This window comes from Chiloscyllium plagiosum, unplaced genomic scaffold (assembly GCF_037043375.1).
Source record: "Chiloscyllium plagiosum isolate Xiang-an unplaced genomic scaffold, Cpla_swu_hap1 HiC_scaffold_8, whole genome shotgun sequence".
NCBI classification, from domain to species: Eukaryota; Metazoa; Chordata; class Chondrichthyes; order Orectolobiformes; family Hemiscylliidae; genus Chiloscyllium; species Chiloscyllium plagiosum.
Window position 1 is genome coordinate 75,335,938 of NW_028270146.1, and position 16,633 is coordinate 75,352,570.

The following is a 16,633-nucleotide window of genomic DNA, read 5'->3' on the forward strand; positions in this document are numbered from 1 at the left end:
TCTTTGTTGTGGTGCCTGCAGGATCTTTAAAAATAACATTTTAAAAATATATTTGAAAAGAATTCCACACATTTGGACAGTCTGAAATAAAACAGAAAAAAAAGGCTTGTGGTGCGACATCAGTTAATGAGAGACAAAGACTGTTTTTACTTTCCAGTTACAAACAGACAAACAAGGAACAGTAGTAGGCCACTTGGTCCTTTGAGTATGCTCCACCATTCAAAAAGATCATGCCTGATCTGGTTTTATGCTCAACTCTGCATTCCTGTTTATCCCAATAACCTGTCATCCCTGTGGTAATCAAAAATCTATCTACCCCTACCTTACAAATATGTGAAGATCCTGCTTCTGTGGAAGTTGGGCTCTCAACTTCAGCGAACACAAATTTCAGTTCAAAAGCTTTATTTCTGGATAGTCAGAGAGACATTCTGGGTGACAACAAAGGAGTTTCATAGCCTTCTTGTGGTGGCACCCCTCAGTGAATCTCTGCTTGATACATGCAACCAGTTTATTTTATAGGAATAATACAGAGGTCTACATTGTCTAAGATAGATAATTGCAATTTTACAATGCCCGGTGATTGCTGACTTCTTGTGACAAATAGCGAATGGTTTTCAGGAACTGGTTATTGTTTTCTTCATAATAATATGTTGATGGATAGGGATTTTGACAGAAGAACTTAGCTCTGTTCTCATTGTTAGATTCACATGCCCATGTTAGTAGGTAGGGGAAGAATGATAATGGGAACAGGAGGTAATTAATAAGGTTATGGCCAAGGCTATCGTGTTGTCCAGGGAGGACAAACACCTTTGCCTGAGGCTGGAAGTGAAATCCACATGTATAGCTCCAGAGGATTGATGTCCGGTCTCATTCTGTAAGAGAACAAGCAAGCAATTGGTACTGCAGTGCGTCCTTTTAGTAGTGGGATTTTTAACCTTTGAGTCCCTAATATGTTATGATAAAGAAGTAAAAATGGAACTTATTCTTTTGTTGCTTTCTAACTTCCTCACTTCCAGCTTTTCAGGTGATTTATCTGCCACAGAGGTTCAATTTTCTGAATTCAAGATACAAATTTCAAATCAAGCATGCAGGTCACTGTGCTTCTGACTGAGAGCCTGAATGAATTCTACCAGAACCTCGTGAAATATTTAGAAACACAGGTGGAGTTCAATTCTTTGATTCTGCTGTGCAATTCACTTAGATCCTGGCTAACCAGATCTCAATTTAGATTGCATGTGAATGGAGTTCAGCTCACTTGCACTGACATTTACTCCAGTTAACTACCTATCATTTACAAACTCAATAATTACACTTAGGTTTAATACCACATGGCAGTTGACTGAGAACATAGAACATAGAACTTTACAGCGCAGTACAGACCCTTCGGCACTCGATGTTGCACTGACCAATGAAAATAATCTGATGCCCATCTAACCTACACCGTTCCATTATTATCCATATGTATATCCAATGCCCTTAATGTTGGTCAGTCTACTACTGTTGCAGGCAGGCCGTTCCATGACCCTACTACTCTCTGAGTGAAGAAGCTACACCTAATATCCGTCCTAAATCTATCACCCCTCAATTTAAAGCTATGTCTCCTTGTGTTAGCCTTCACCATCTGAAGAAAAAGGCTTTCACTGTCCACCCTATCTAACCCTCTGATTATCTTAAATGTCTGGATTAAATCACCTCTCAACTATCTTCTCTCCAACGAAAACAGCCTCAGTTCCCTCAGCCTTTCCTCGTAAGACTTCCCTTCCATACCAGGCAACATCTTTGTAAATCCCCTCTGAACCTTTTCCAAAGCTTCCACATCCTTTCTATAATCTGGTGACCAGAACTGCACGCAATACTCCAGGTGCAGTCTTACCAGTGTTTTGTACAGCCGAAGCATGACCTTGTGGCTCCAAAACTCAATCCCCCTACCAATAAATGCCAACACACCATATGCCTTAACAACACTATCAACCTGGGTGCCAACTTTCAGGGATTTATACACCTGGATGCTGAGATATCTCTATTCATCTACATGCCAAGAATTTTACCATTAGCCTAGTACTCTGCATTACTGTTATATCTTCTGAAGTGAACTACCTCATACTTTCTGCATTAGACTTCATTTGCCACTTCTCTGCCCAGCTCTGCATCTTATCCATGTCCTTCTGTAACCCACAACATCCTATGGAATTAGCTATAACTCTGCCTATCTTAGTGTCATCTGCAAATTTTCTAACCCATCCTTTACGCCCACATCCAGATCATTGATTAAAATGACAAACAACAGTGGGCCTAAAGCAGATCCTTGTGGCACACCACTGGTAACTGAGCTCGAGAATGAACATTTTCCATCAACCAACACCATCTGTCTTCTTTCAGCTAGCCAATTTCTGATCCGAACTGTTAAATCACCTTCAATCCCAAAACTGTGTATTTTGTGCAATAGCCTACCGTGTGGAACCTTATCAAATGCCTTACTGAAGTCCATTTTTACCACATCAATCGCTTTACCTTCATCCACCTGTTTTGTCACCTTCTCAAAAAACTCAGTAAGGTTAGTGAGGCACGACCCACCTTTCACAAAACCATGTTGACTATGCCTAATCAAATTATTTCTTTCCAGATGATTATAATCCTATCTCTTAATAACCTTTTCCAACACCTTACCCACAACTGAAGTAAAGCTCACTGGTCTATAATTACCAGATTGAGCTGACTCCCCTTCTTGAACAAGGGGACAACATTTGCTATCCTCCAGTCTTCTGGCACTACTCTTGTCGATAATGATGACATAAAGATTGAAGCCAAAGGCTCTGCAATCTCCTCCCTGGCTTCCCAGAGAATCTGAGGATAAATCCCATTCAGACCCTGGGGTCTTATCTATTTTCAGATCTTCCAAAATTGCTAAAACCTCCTCTTTGTCAACCTTAATCCCATCTTATCTTGTAGCCTGGATTTCTGTATTCTCACTAACATTGCCCTTTTCCAATGTGAATACTGACAAAAAGTATTCATTAAGTGCTTCCTCTACATCCTCAGATTCCACACACAACTTCCCACTACTGTCTTTGATTGGCCCTAATAGTCGTTATTTTATTCCTGACATATCTGTAAGGCCTTAGGGTTTCCCTTGATACTATTCTCCAACAACTTCTCATGTCCCCTCTGGATCTTCGTAGCCCTCTCTATAGACGTTTTCTGGCTAACATATAACATTGAAGCCCACCATCTGAGCCTTCACGCCTCATCCTTACATAAGCCTTCTTCTTCCTCTGGACAAGAGCTTCAACTTCTTTAATAAACCATGGCTCCTTCTCTCGACAACTACCTCCCTGCCTGATAAGTATATACTTATCAAGGACCCGCAGTAGCTGTTTCTTGAATGAGCTCTACATTTCAAGTGTGCCCATCCCCTACAGTTTCCTTCCCCATTCTATGCATCATTAACCTTGCCTAATCACATCATAATTGCCTTTCCACCAGTTATACCTCTTTCCCTGTGGTATATACCTATACCTGCCCATTGCTGTTGTAAATGTAACCAAATTATGGTCACTATCACCATAGTGCTCGCATATCTCCAAATCTAACACCTAGCCAGGTTCATTCCCCACTACCAAATCCAATATGGCATCGCCTCATGTTGGCCTGTCTGCATACTATGTCAGAAAACCCTCCTGCACACATTGAACAAAAACTGACCCATCTAATCTAATCTAATCTCTGATCTAAACTACTTGAACTATAGTATTCCCAGTCAATACTGGAGAAGTTGAAAACATAAAAACTATCCTGTTACTCTCGCTCCTAACAAGAGTAACTAAACTCCAGATACCCTACAATATATTACAACAATTATTTTGATAACACAAATGTGTTCAGTAACATAGAAAATACTTAACTTCGAAGTTATCAAATATTTTGTTCGCTTCATGGTTATTTAAATTGCGACGTAATCAGCAAAAGACTTTGTGATGATGGTGGGACTTCCTCTGGCATGTCTTACTGGAGGTTATCTGGTGTTTCTTGGCTACAAGTTAACTTATTATACTTCCAGTAAACACATGAAACAGCAAATGAAATTGGAATGTTCAGTGGTCAGAACATTTCCATAATTAAAGGGAATAGCAAAGTTCAGGGCACATTTACTGTAAGTGGCTGTATGTTGGTTACAAACTGAACATTATTTAGATGCTAACGTTATTCATCACTAGCCTACATTGTATTATAAGGGGGGGTGCTTAGTTTTTCCAACAGTCTATAATTAGTTTCCAGCTGGAAGGCATTGTTTTAAGGAATTGAAACTAAATATTACATTTATATTAGAGATAATAATGCAGTAACTCACTAATCATTTTCTAATCACTCATTGTTAAAAGCAAATTTGACATGATTAGGTTTTTAATGTTAAACTTGTATGATTTTGAAGATGCAATTTTAGATGATTCCTGTTGATTGTTGTAATATAAATTAAGATTTTGTAAAATCCTAACTTTTCTTGTAAATGGGCTTTCTATTTCTCTTGGGTCTTTATCACAGTGCCAGCTGGGAAGAGTGAGCTTTCCTTAATATAGCACTTCCCATGTCTTTAGAACCCCGCAAAATGTCTTATTGCTAATTAATTACTTTTTCAAAGTATGGTCACAGTTATGAACTTAACCCTACCATGAACTTGGTGCAAGTGACTATATTGTCATCAAATTGACATTCCACACCAAGCAGAGTTTAAAATGTGTTGCTGGAAAAGTGCAGCAGACCAGGCAGCATCCAAGGAACAGGAGAATCGACGTTTCGGACATAAACCTGAAGAAGGGCTTATGCCCGAAACGTCGATTCTCCTGTTCCTTGGATGCTGCCTGACCTGCTGCGCTTTTCCAGCAACACATTTTCAGCTCTGATCTCCAGCATCTGCAGTCCTCACTTTCTCCTCCAAGCAGAGTTTAGGTCATAATGGAAATAGTTCATCCTTACCTCATCTGTACAGACTCCTCATTGCTTTGAATACATTTATGAAATCTCTTAAAGTTTTCCAAAAAAAAAACAATTCCACCCTCTTCAGTCTATTTAACCAAAATTACTCATCATTTCAGCTGTTTTTATTGCTTTGTTATTTCTCTGCACTGTCACCAGACATCAGGTAGTTTATAATCACCGGTAGTTCCTTCTATTTTCCGTTTCTCTCCTTTCCTTTTATCTGCTGACTTTCTTGATGGCAATGTTTTCGTTTGCTGTTGCTTTACCTGTTGTTTTATTTTTGCTTTGTCTCACCATCTGTAGTCACTGTTCGTGGTTATTGTTTATTTATGTCTGGGATTGTGGTTGATAGAGATTGAAGAGCCCTCGTTATCAGTAAATGTTATTTTTTACTGAAGGCTATCTTCTGACTAAACATGGAACATCACTTTACAAAAGATGTCTCCATAGGACTATCTCTCGGTAGTTTTGGTAGCATGTGATCTCACATCACTGACGTAGGTGTTTTACATATTAACATTAACCCATTGCACTACCATTCCGCCTCAACTCTGCCAATCTCTCATTGGTGAAATCTCTTGATGTTAAACATAATTCCAAATTTAAAAGCACCAGTAAACTGCAATATAGATCTAAAGAAAAAAGTCAACTCATGACATGAGTAAGATAGGCATACATTGCAAGGACCAAATAGATATGAAGATATTTAACATGCTGTTAAAAATGCAAAGTCTTTCAAGTGTTTTTATTTAAATGACTTTGATGGAGCTACAATTTAAGTAGTATATCTTGGAATGATTCTCATTGTACATGTCTGCTTCACAACAATAGCATCACCACTACCTGTGGGGAATGTTGATAATTGCAGTTATAGGAGGAGTAACATTTGTGTCTGTTTTACTTTGAAGATTGATACATCAAAATTTGCTGCACTTTTAAAGTGAGAAGTCTTTGGAGTAATTTTGAATTTTGAATCTATAGTCCCAGTAGTAATCTGCCAGAATGGCAGCTGGGTGAAGATCAAATGGATTTTATGGTGAGTACCTCTGTTACATTGTGCCCAGAAAGTGAAGGTAACAGTGCTGCCATTGTTATTCTGTTGTCAATGCTAATAATAAACACTTGCTATATCGGAATAACAATTGATTTGAAGTACCTTATCTTCAAAGATACAAGACATTAAACAAGCCATGGTTAGATTACATTAGCTTTAGATACCATTATTATCAGAAGGACATTTTAGATTAGATTCCCTGCAGTATGGAAACAGGCCCTTCAGCCCAACAAATCCACACTGACCCTCCGAAGAGCAATCCACCCAGACCCATTCCCCCACCCTACATTTACCCCTGACACTATGGGCAATTCAGCACGGTCAACCCACCCAACCTGCACATCCCTGGACTGCGGGAGGAAACCAGAGCACCCAGAGAAAACTCATGCAGACACGGGGACAATGTGCAAACTCCACACAGCCAGGTAATTATCCAATTCCTTTTTGAAAGTTAAAACTGAATCAGCCTCCACCAAACCCCCCAGACAGTGCCATTCTGGTCCTAACTACTCACTGAATTAAAGATGTTTTTCCTCCTGTCGTCATTAATTCTTTCGTCAACCACGTTTATGTGGTGTTTGGCAAGAGGGAAGACTTTGTATTCTTTGCTATCTCATTGTACATGATGATTGCTTTGAGGTACGGCAAGCTGAAACTTTTAGAGAGTCCAGACATTACACTCAAAACAACTTTCAGAACTGCTCAGAATCATTTAATTGTTACAGTGCAAAAAGAGGCCATTTAGCCCATTGTGTCCGTCTAGATCTCTGGGCATTTTAATTTAATGCAATCTCTTCCCTTTTCCCTGTAACCCTTCATGTTATTTAAATGGAAACAATCACCCATTACCTTCTTGAACATCTCAATTGAACCTGCCTCCACCACAGTGAGGTGGAGCATTCCAGCCACCACACCCAGCAAAACAAAACACAAATGTATGGTTGTCCCCAGTGCTAACATCACTCATTATAAAGAATCCATAAATTAACTATAAAATGCAGTGAGTGCACTAGCACAAGTGTGCATATAGAAGATTTTTCCAATGCAGCTGCGCAGGAGTACCATTTATTGTTTCAAATCAGTGCACAAGGGCCTATCTTCTGTTCAACCTGCTTTGCTGAGCAGTATGAACAGGCAGAAAAATCCATCTGATAATTTGAGACTCCAAAGGCAGTCTTGCCAATTTTGTTTCGTATTGCAGCAGTGTCTATGTGGGTAAAATGTTTTTGAAGGAAGTACAGCAATTGGAGTTAATAAAGACACTAGACTAAGCATGTGTGCTGGCGTTATCCAGTTCTACTTCACTATCAACTCTGTTATTACCTTTGGTTTGTCATGGTGTTTCTTTGATATCTGGTGGAAATAGCATATCGTTGCAGCAGATGGGTGTTTCAGGGCAAACATGAACTACAATGTCTTTATAGCAACCTTTGATGTCATACATAACAAGCGAAAGCGTTATAAGACAAAGCTTGACACTGAGGTAAAAAAGGGGAAATACAGCCGCTAATAACCAACAGATTGTATTTAAAAGCTTGGTTCATGCAGTACATTTTAAAGAAGAGAAATAGGTGAAGAGGCTGAGATGTTTGAGGAAAGAGTTCCAGAGTTCGTAGCTTTTGAAGTCCGTGTCCACCTCATTAATGGCATTACTCTCATCAACCCTCCTTGTTACCTCTTCAAAAAACTTCAAGTTATTTACACAAACACAATTTGCCCTTTACAAATCTGTGGTGACTTTCTTTAATTAGCCCATATTTATCAAAGTGATTATAAATAAACTGATTAAGAATTAATTATGAATTTAAATGGATTGTCCCATAGCTTCTGAACTTTTTGAACAAAGGTTTAATATTCTCATTACAGTGCAATAAAGGCCCTTTGGCCCTTGATGTTGCGTCAGCCTGTGAAACCAATCTGAAGCTCATCTAACCTACACTATTCCATTATCATCCATATGATTATTCAATGACCATTTAAATACCCTTAATGTTAGTGAGTATATTACTGTTGCAGGCAGGGCGTTCTACACCCTTTCTATTGTCTGAGTAAAGAACCTATTTCTGACATCTGTCCTATATCTATCATCCCTCAATTTAAAGCTATGTCCCCTCGTGCTAGCCATCACCATCCAAGGAAAAAAGCTCTCACTGTCCACTCTATCTAATCCTGTGATCATCTTGCAGTAATTAAGTCACCTCTCAACCTTCTCTCTAACAAAAACAGCCTCAGGTCCCTCAGCCTTTCCTCGTAAGACCTTCCCTCCATACCAGGCAACATCCTGGTAAACCTCCTCTGCACTCTTTCCACTGCTTCCACATCCTTCTTATAATGCGTCAACCAGAACTGTACACAATACTCCAAGTGCAGCCGCCTCAGATAGGTTCATGGGGCTGCTGCCAGGTATGAGAAATTGTAAAAAAAATAGTCCTGAGATATAGTGACTGCTTGCATTGGACCAGAGTAGGTCAATGGAAATTAGGATCATAGGGTCATAGAGATGAATAGGATGGAAACAGCCTCTTCGGTCCAAATTGTCCATGCCTAACAGATATCTCAACCTAATCTAGTCCCACTTGCCAGCACCAGGCCCATATCCTCCAAACCCTTCCTGTTCATATACCCATCCAAATGCCTTTTAATTGTTGCAATCGTACCAGCCTCCACCACATCCTCTGGGAGCTCATTCCATACACGCACCACTCTCTGCATGAAAAAGTTGCCCCTTAGGTCTCTTTTATATCTTTCCCCTCTCACCCTAAACTTATGCTCTCTAGTTTTGGAGACCCCATAAAAGACCTTGTCTATTTATCCTATCCATGTTCCTCATGATTTTATAAACCTCTATAAGGTCACCCCCCCCCCCCCAACCTATACCCCCCTCCTCTTCCAGCTTCCAATGCTCCAGGGAAAACAGCCCCAGCCTATTCAGTCCCTCCCTGTAATTCAAACTCTCCAATTCTAGCAACGTCCTTGTAAGTTTTTTCTGAATCTTTTCCAGTTTCACAACATCCTTCCCAAGGGAGAGAGATTAGAACTGTGCACAATATTCCAAAAGTGGCCTAATCAATGTCCTGTACAGCTGCAACGTGACCACCTAACACCTGTACTAAATGCTCTGACCAAGAAAAGAAAGCATACCAAATGCCTTCTTCACTATCCTATCTACCTGAGACTCTACTTTCAAGGAGCTACGACCTGCACTCTAAGGGCTCTTTGTTCAGCAACAGTCCCCAGGACCTTACCATTAACCGTATACGTCCTGCCAAGATTTTTCTTTCAAAATGCAGCACCTCATATTTGTATAAATTAAACTCCATCTGCCACTCCTCAGCCCATTTGCCTGTCTGATCAAGATACTGTTTTACTCTAAAGTAACCTTCTTTACTGTCCACTATATCTCTAATTTTGGTGTCATCTACAAACTTACTAACCATACCTCCTATGTTCACATCCAAATCATTTATATAAATGACGAAAAGCAGTAGACTCAGCATCGATCCTTGTGGCACTCCACTGGTCACAGGCCTCCAGTCTGAAAAAACAACCCTCCAACACCACTCTCTGTCTTCTACCTTTGAGCCAGTTCGGTTCTCCCTGTATTCCATCTGATCTTACCTTTCTAACCGTCTACCATGAGGAACATATATGGACGCCTTATTGAAGCTCATATAGATCACGTCCACCGCTCTGCTCTCATTAATTCTCTTCGTTACTTCTTCAAAGAACTCAAAATTAGACATGATTTCCCATGTACAAAGCCATGTTGACTATCCCTAATCAGTCCTTGCCTTTCCAAATACAGATAAGTCCTGCCCCTCAGGACTCCTTCCAACAACTTGCCCACCACCGATGTCAGACTCACCGGTCTATAGTTCCTGGGCTTTACCTTGCCACCTTTATTAAATAGTGAGACTATGTTAGCCAACCTTCAGTGTTCTGGCACCTCACCTGTGACTATCAATGATCCAAATATCTAAGCAAGGGGCCCAGCAATCAGTTCCCTAGCTTCCCACAGAGCTCTCGGGCACACCTGATCAGGTCCTGGGGATTTATCCACTTTAATGCATTTCAAGACATTCAGCACCTCCTCTTGTATAATATGGATATTTTTCAAGATGTCACAATCTATTTCCCCCACGTTCTTTATTTTCCAAAACAATACAACAGCTTATAAAAAAGTAATTACTGCTCTGAGAATTCGAGGAAATCACTTCCAACACCTAAAGTTACCTCAAAAAAAGCAACTCTTACAGCCACAATTTAAGCCCTTTCTGGTTTTTTCTTGCATAGAGAAAGCATGGGTTCAACAAATTTAGTGGTCTTTTTCTGTGCCAGAATCTCCACACATCAACATCAGCCTTTTGGAAACAGTGGCACTAAGATTCAAAAATCATTGTGAAATACTTTTCAGAGCATTTCTATACTCTGAGACAATCAGTCTTTACAGGGATTCATTTCCTCTGAGACAGGCTATCAAACATTCTTCAAACTGAGGCCAGATGAAATAATGTCACAAATTCCTTTGCAGAATTTCCACTTTATCTGTCCAACACCTCTTGTGCTAATACATCCTGGCTTATACAGCAGGAGACTTATACTTTAAACTTGGGAAAACTATTTCTGTTCTTAACTGGGGACTTTTGCCCTAATTCTGAAGTGACCGAAGAGTAAACATACAAACTGTTTGTCCAGAATGTTTCGCACCACCATTGTTCATAATCTCTCCAAAAATATCGTTGTACTTTGGTTTAGAAATTAGCTCTTGTGAGATTGGCCTGGAGATGTACGAAAGTTTCCAACTATCTGTAGAACAAGTGGCAGAACAAGTACCTTTCACATCCAAATTTGGCTAGTCAAATGTTTCAAAAACAAATATCTGTAGAATTCACCCAAAATTCACCAATTGCACAACAGTCATCAACCAGTGTCTGTCACAAAACTGACTCAGCTTTGTTAGTGAGTTACCCAATATCTGTTCTGACATCGAGATACATTAGCTCAACTATTTACGCATTCCAAGAGTTAGCCTAATACCAGCACACAGTGTTAACTATGCAGTTAGTCATGCATCAGTAGCCTTCTCCTGTGAAGGAGTGGCTTACAATTTAGCTTCTACCACAGCTCCATGTAGCCAAGTTCTGAGCTCCATCCAGCATCTGTGTTTCTTAATGATTAGTGTGCCCACCACCAAGACCCTTTGAATTGGTGTGTACTGGAAAGATTTAAGTATTGATGCTCTACATTTTTGGCTATCCTTATACACAAACTTGCCTTGGAAATCAGGTACTGGAGTGGGAATTGAACCTGGAGCTTCTGTCTCAGAGGCTGGGATAGTACCACCATCAGGCTAATACAAAAAAAACCTACAATTTTAAAAATCAGATTTCCTTTCTCTTGATAGAACTAATTCACTTGTTAAAAAATATGATTATACAGTTTTCAGCAGCAGTAATAATTATTTTCATAGATCTGGTGTACATGAATAATGATTACTTTTGATAATCTCGGCACACATACAGGTTGTGTGTTTGATGTGAAAACATCTACTTAATGTAATTTACATTACTAGAAAAAAAAATCATTTATCCTTTTATATGAAAATCCTAGGACTGCTCTTGCAATTCTCACTTTAGAATAGGATATTCTCTGACCTGGTCTGTACAATTATTAGGTACACTGAAGTGGAGTTAGTAGTTCCTCATTATTTGGGTTAAAGTGATCTAAGGGTTGAAACTCTTCTTGCTAATTTTACTAAGACACTCATTGAATACAAAATGTGAATAGAGTCATAAAGTGATAGAAGTCCACAGCTCAGTGGTTAGCCTAGGGCAGCATGGTGACTCAGTGGTTAGCACTGCTGCCTCACACCACCAGGGACCCAAGTTCGATTCCAGCCTGGGGCGACTGTCTGTGTGGAGTTTGCACGTTCTCCCTATGTCTGTGCAGGTTTCCTCCCACAATCCATAGATGTGCAGGTCAGGCTATGCTAAATTGCCCATAGTGTTTGGTGCATTAGTTAGAGAGAAACGGGTCTGGGTGGGCTACTCTTCGGAGGGTTGGTGTGGACTTGTTGGGCCAAAGGGCCTGTTTCCACACTGTAGGGAATCTAATTAGCTCAGAAAAAGGGCCATTGTCCTATCAAGGCTATACTGGTTTAAAACAGCCACCCAAGCATTCTGATCCCATTTTCCGGCCCTTGGTCTTGGTGTGCCTTGGCATCGCAAGTGTACATTTAAATACTTCTTAAATGTTCTGAGGATTTCTGTTTCTACCACTTAAACAGGCAGTGAGTTTCAGAATCAGTCCCCCCTCAGGATGAAAGAAGTATTACCTCAAATCCCCTCGAAACCTCCTGCTTACTTTAAATCTGTGCTCTCTGGTCATTGACACCTCCAGCAAGGTGAAAAGTTTCTTCCTGTCTATGTCCCTCATAATTATATACATCTCAATCATGTCCCTCTCAATATCCTTGTTCCAAGGATAACAACCTCAGTCTATCCAATTTCTCCTCATAACTGTAAATCTCCAGCCCGGGCAGCACCCTGTTCAATTTCGTCTGCACCCTTTCTAATGCTATTAAATACCTGCTGGATTCCAGAACTGTAATATTCTAGCGGTTGGCTACCCAAGTTTTTATATGTTTTTAGCAGAACCTTCCTGCTCTTAAAATCTATGCCTCAGCTAATAAAGGCATTTAAGCCTTCTTAACTCATTTATCTATCTGTTCTGTTACCGTAAGGGGAGTAGACATGACCATCAAGGTCCCTCTGATGCTTGGTGCTTCCCAGGGTCATATTGTTCTTGTCTTGTTTGTCCTGTCAAAGTGCATCGCCTTGCACTTAACCAGATTGAATTCCATTTACCATTGATCAACGAATCTGTTCTGTGTCTATTTCCTCCAGTGATTTAAGGTTATCCTTCTCACTATTTACTATTCCATCAATTTTTGTGTCATCTGCGAACTTACTGATCAACCTTCCTATATTCAAGTCTCAATACTTATACTTTTCACAAACAGCAAGAGCCTCAACACTGATTCCTGTGAAACTCATTGGACATTAATGTCCAGTCACAAAAACACCCCTTGACCATTACCCTTGGCTTCCTCACTCTCAGTCAATTCTGGATCCAATTAGCCAGATTTTCTTGGATCCCTTGGGCTCTTACCTATGCTGTCTGTCTCTCATGCAGGTCATTATCAAAAATCTTGCTAGTGTCCAACTGGACTATGTCAAATGCACTGTCCTCATCTACACACCAGGTTACCTCTTTGGAAAAGTTCAGTCAAGTTGGCCAGGCATGATCTCCTTTTAACAAAACCATGCTTACTGTTTTTGATTAATCCCTGCCTCCACAAGTGCAGATTGATTCTGTCCCTCAGAGCTACCACTAAAGTTAGACTGACTGACTTCCTATGTTATCCCTTGCTATCTTTTTGATAACATTGTCACATTTGGCTGTCCTCCAATTCTCTGGAAGCTCTCCTGTAGTCAGAGAGGAACTGACAATTATTGCTAGTGCCCCTACAATTTCCTCCCTTGCCTCACTTGATAACCTAGGATGCATTTCAACCAGTCCTGGTTGTTTATCTATTTTTAAGCCTGCTTTACCACTCAGAACCCCCTCTCTATCTATGCTGGCTTTTAAAAGTATATCACAATCTTTCTCCTTGATTTCTGTACTCACATCATCCCTCTCAATCGTGAACGTTGACACAAAGTGTTTACAGTGTATTTAGAATCCTACCTATGTGCTCTGGCTCCCCACACTAATAACTACTGTGGTCCTCAATTCGGAGATGCCGGTGTTGGAGTGGGGTGTACAAAGTTAAAAATCACACAACACCAGGTTATAATCCAACAGGTTTAATTGGAAGCACACTAGCTTTCGGAGCAACGCTCCTTCATCAGGTGATTGTGGAGGTCTCGATCGTAACACAGAATTTATAGCAAAAATTTGCAGTGTGATGTACATTCACACACACAGACAGACAAAGACCCACATGCACACATATATTGTGTGTGGTGAATTTGTTTGGTACTTTCAGAGTTACATTGCACTTTGCTCAAAAACCACATACATTCATGTAGAACTCTGAGCTCAAAAACTGCATGAATTTATGTAAAACTCTGTTATCTCACTTTTTAGATTGGAATCAATCTAAACATCAGGTCACGGACAGAGAACACAGGGGGCTAACACCTTCAACATATTGTCTAGCTCACCATTATTAACAGCTAACCCGAGAATGCAACTTTTAAAAAAAGGGTTTTGTGATTTACACATGAAAGAAGTGAAACTATCACTGTATTCTAACAGATGAAAGGCTTAACAGACAATCAATTCTTCAATGTATAATTTCAGTTACATGACACTGCAAATTTTTGCTATAAATTCTGTGTTACGATCGAGACCTCCACAATCATCTGATGAAGGAGCGTCGCTCCGAAAGCTAGTGTGCTTCCAATTAAACCTGTTGGACTATAACCTGGTGTTGTGTGATTTTTAACGTGGTCCTCAATGGGCTCTACTCTTTCCCTATTTATCTCTTTATCCTAATGCACTTGTAAAATAACTTAGGATTTTACTTTATTTTACGTGTCACTATTCTTCCGTTCCTCCTCTTTGCTCCGCTAATCTCCATTTGAAGTTTCTCCTTGCATATTCTGCACTCCCCTAGAGCTTTCTACTCAAGAAACCTCTTTGCCAAAATTATCTATGAGTCAGGTAGCTTATCATAGAAGTTGATCATTTGCCTTCTTGCAACGGGCTGGTCTAGGCGGACACTGCAGTCAGCTTACTAACTTTATGACAATTTTGTTCAGGCCTTGAAGGTGAATTTATGGCGTTTGAAAATGCTGACAATTGTTAAACATTATATCTTCTTAAAATATTTAAAATAAATTTGTGACATCACTTCAGAATGGAAAATTTATATCACTGGTGAAATCTAAGATGGAAAGCAATCTAACTGAAAGCAGCCTTTTGATATTTGACCATTTTTTATTCAAAACAAGCCAACAAAAACATATTTATTTGTTGCATTTGATGACATGTTACCGTAAAAGGTCTGGGGAAGTCTGCCAAGCTGAGAGATTCCCAACCTGGTTGAGAATCATGGTTAATGAGCCTTTTGTTGGTTTGACAAAGGGCTTATCTTATCGCAGGCAAATCAAAATTTATGGGCACATTCACATTCACAGTCAAAATGTAAAACAAAAGGAAAGGTTATCTTCACTCCTTACTAATTTGAAAACAGATTCAAGTACTACATTAAGATACATTTGTTTCCTTTTTTTGAGAAGGAAGTTTTTTGTGGAGACATGTACATTACAAATTTTGGTAGCTTCTTCTATTGACAAACTGTTTCTTTCATATATTTTTCAGGAAGTCTGTCACTTTGAAATTAAATGTCCAATTCTGACTGCAAGAATTGAGTTATGCGTGTTATGCCTGTGCGTTTAGTATTCGCGGCATTGTGGAAGAGACAGAGGTTAGACAACCACAAGAAGAAGTTGCTTAATTTAACCTATTGTGGATTGATCAATGCATGTTACAGCATAATATTTTGCTTGCTGACGTAAGTGGAAAGGCACAATTCTACACTTCTCTTGCAGCCTATTTAAAGCTTTGTAAGTGGTTATTTGAAAAAGAAACTGGGTAAATTACTTCAAAAGATCAATTAATAAGCAATTTCTAATTCTGACAGTGGTTATCATTTAAATTTAACATAATGGAGATGAAAGTGTAGGCTCTATCAGGACAGAGCGTGATCGAGGCCTTAAAGGCAGCAGGCAACAATCAGGAAGTGCTGTCTGACTCCATGTTGTGATGGCTTGACAGAGCATGGAGATAAATACGGGAAGGTAGTGTGTGTGTGTATTTTAGGAGAAAGTGAGGACTGCAGATGCTGGAGATCAGAGCTGAAAAATGTGTTGCTGGAAAAGCGCAGCAGGTCAGGCAGCATCCAAGGAGCAGGAGAATTGACGTTTCGGGCATAAGCCTGAAGAAGGGCTTATGCTCGAAATGTCGATTCTCCTGCTCCTTGGATGCTGCCTGACCTGCTGCGCTTTTCCAGCAACACATTTTTCAGCTGTGTGTATATTTTGTTTGTGTTTCATGTACCTATTGTTGCCTTTGCTGCATGGTCCTGTATAACTTCGCTTTTGTTTTGGCTTTTACTCTTATTGGTTCTTTCCTTCAATATTTTTTGAAGGCTTTTGTTTTTAATGTCACACACTTGAATGGGTTCCTTTAAGGGTTTTGGTTAAATTTGCTTTTTATTGTCACACGTACCGCAATACATTGAAAAGTATTGTTTTGCATGCTATCCAGACAAATCATAACATTTCATAAGCACATCAGGATAATAGAACAGAATGTAGTGTTACAGCTACAGAGACGTTGCAGAGAAGGGTCAATTCTAAAAATGACTGCACTGAAGAATTTTATGAGGGAAAATAATTCAGGGATGGGTGAAAAATGTTGTTGCAATAATATCTGAGGGGTTTTCCCACATCTTTAAGATCAGTACGTGAATTTGTTATTGCTTTCCTCCACAGTTGTTCTCCTCAAATACTTTGACAGAGCTGAGTGAAATCC

General features: G+C 39.7%; 2 long non-coding RNA genes across 8 annotated transcripts in view; one reads left to right on the forward strand and one right to left on the reverse strand.

Annotated features, from left to right (window-relative positions):
• Positions 1–16,633, reverse strand: part of LOC122553721 (uncharacterized) — a 324,639-nt gene that overhangs the window by 90,428 nt on the left and 217,578 nt on the right. The gene's annotated exons all lie outside the window — the stretch shown is intronic.
• LOC122553722 (uncharacterized) overlaps positions 1–16,633 on the forward strand; it is a 171,733-nt gene that overhangs the window by 38,417 nt on the left and 116,683 nt on the right. For all 4 annotated transcript variants that reach the window (XR_015757935.1, XR_015757936.1, XR_015757937.1 and 1 more), the window contains exon 2: positions 5,883–6,010. This is a non-coding gene — a long non-coding RNA (uncharacterized LOC122553722). The remainder of the gene's footprint in view (positions 1–5,882; positions 6,011–16,633) is intronic.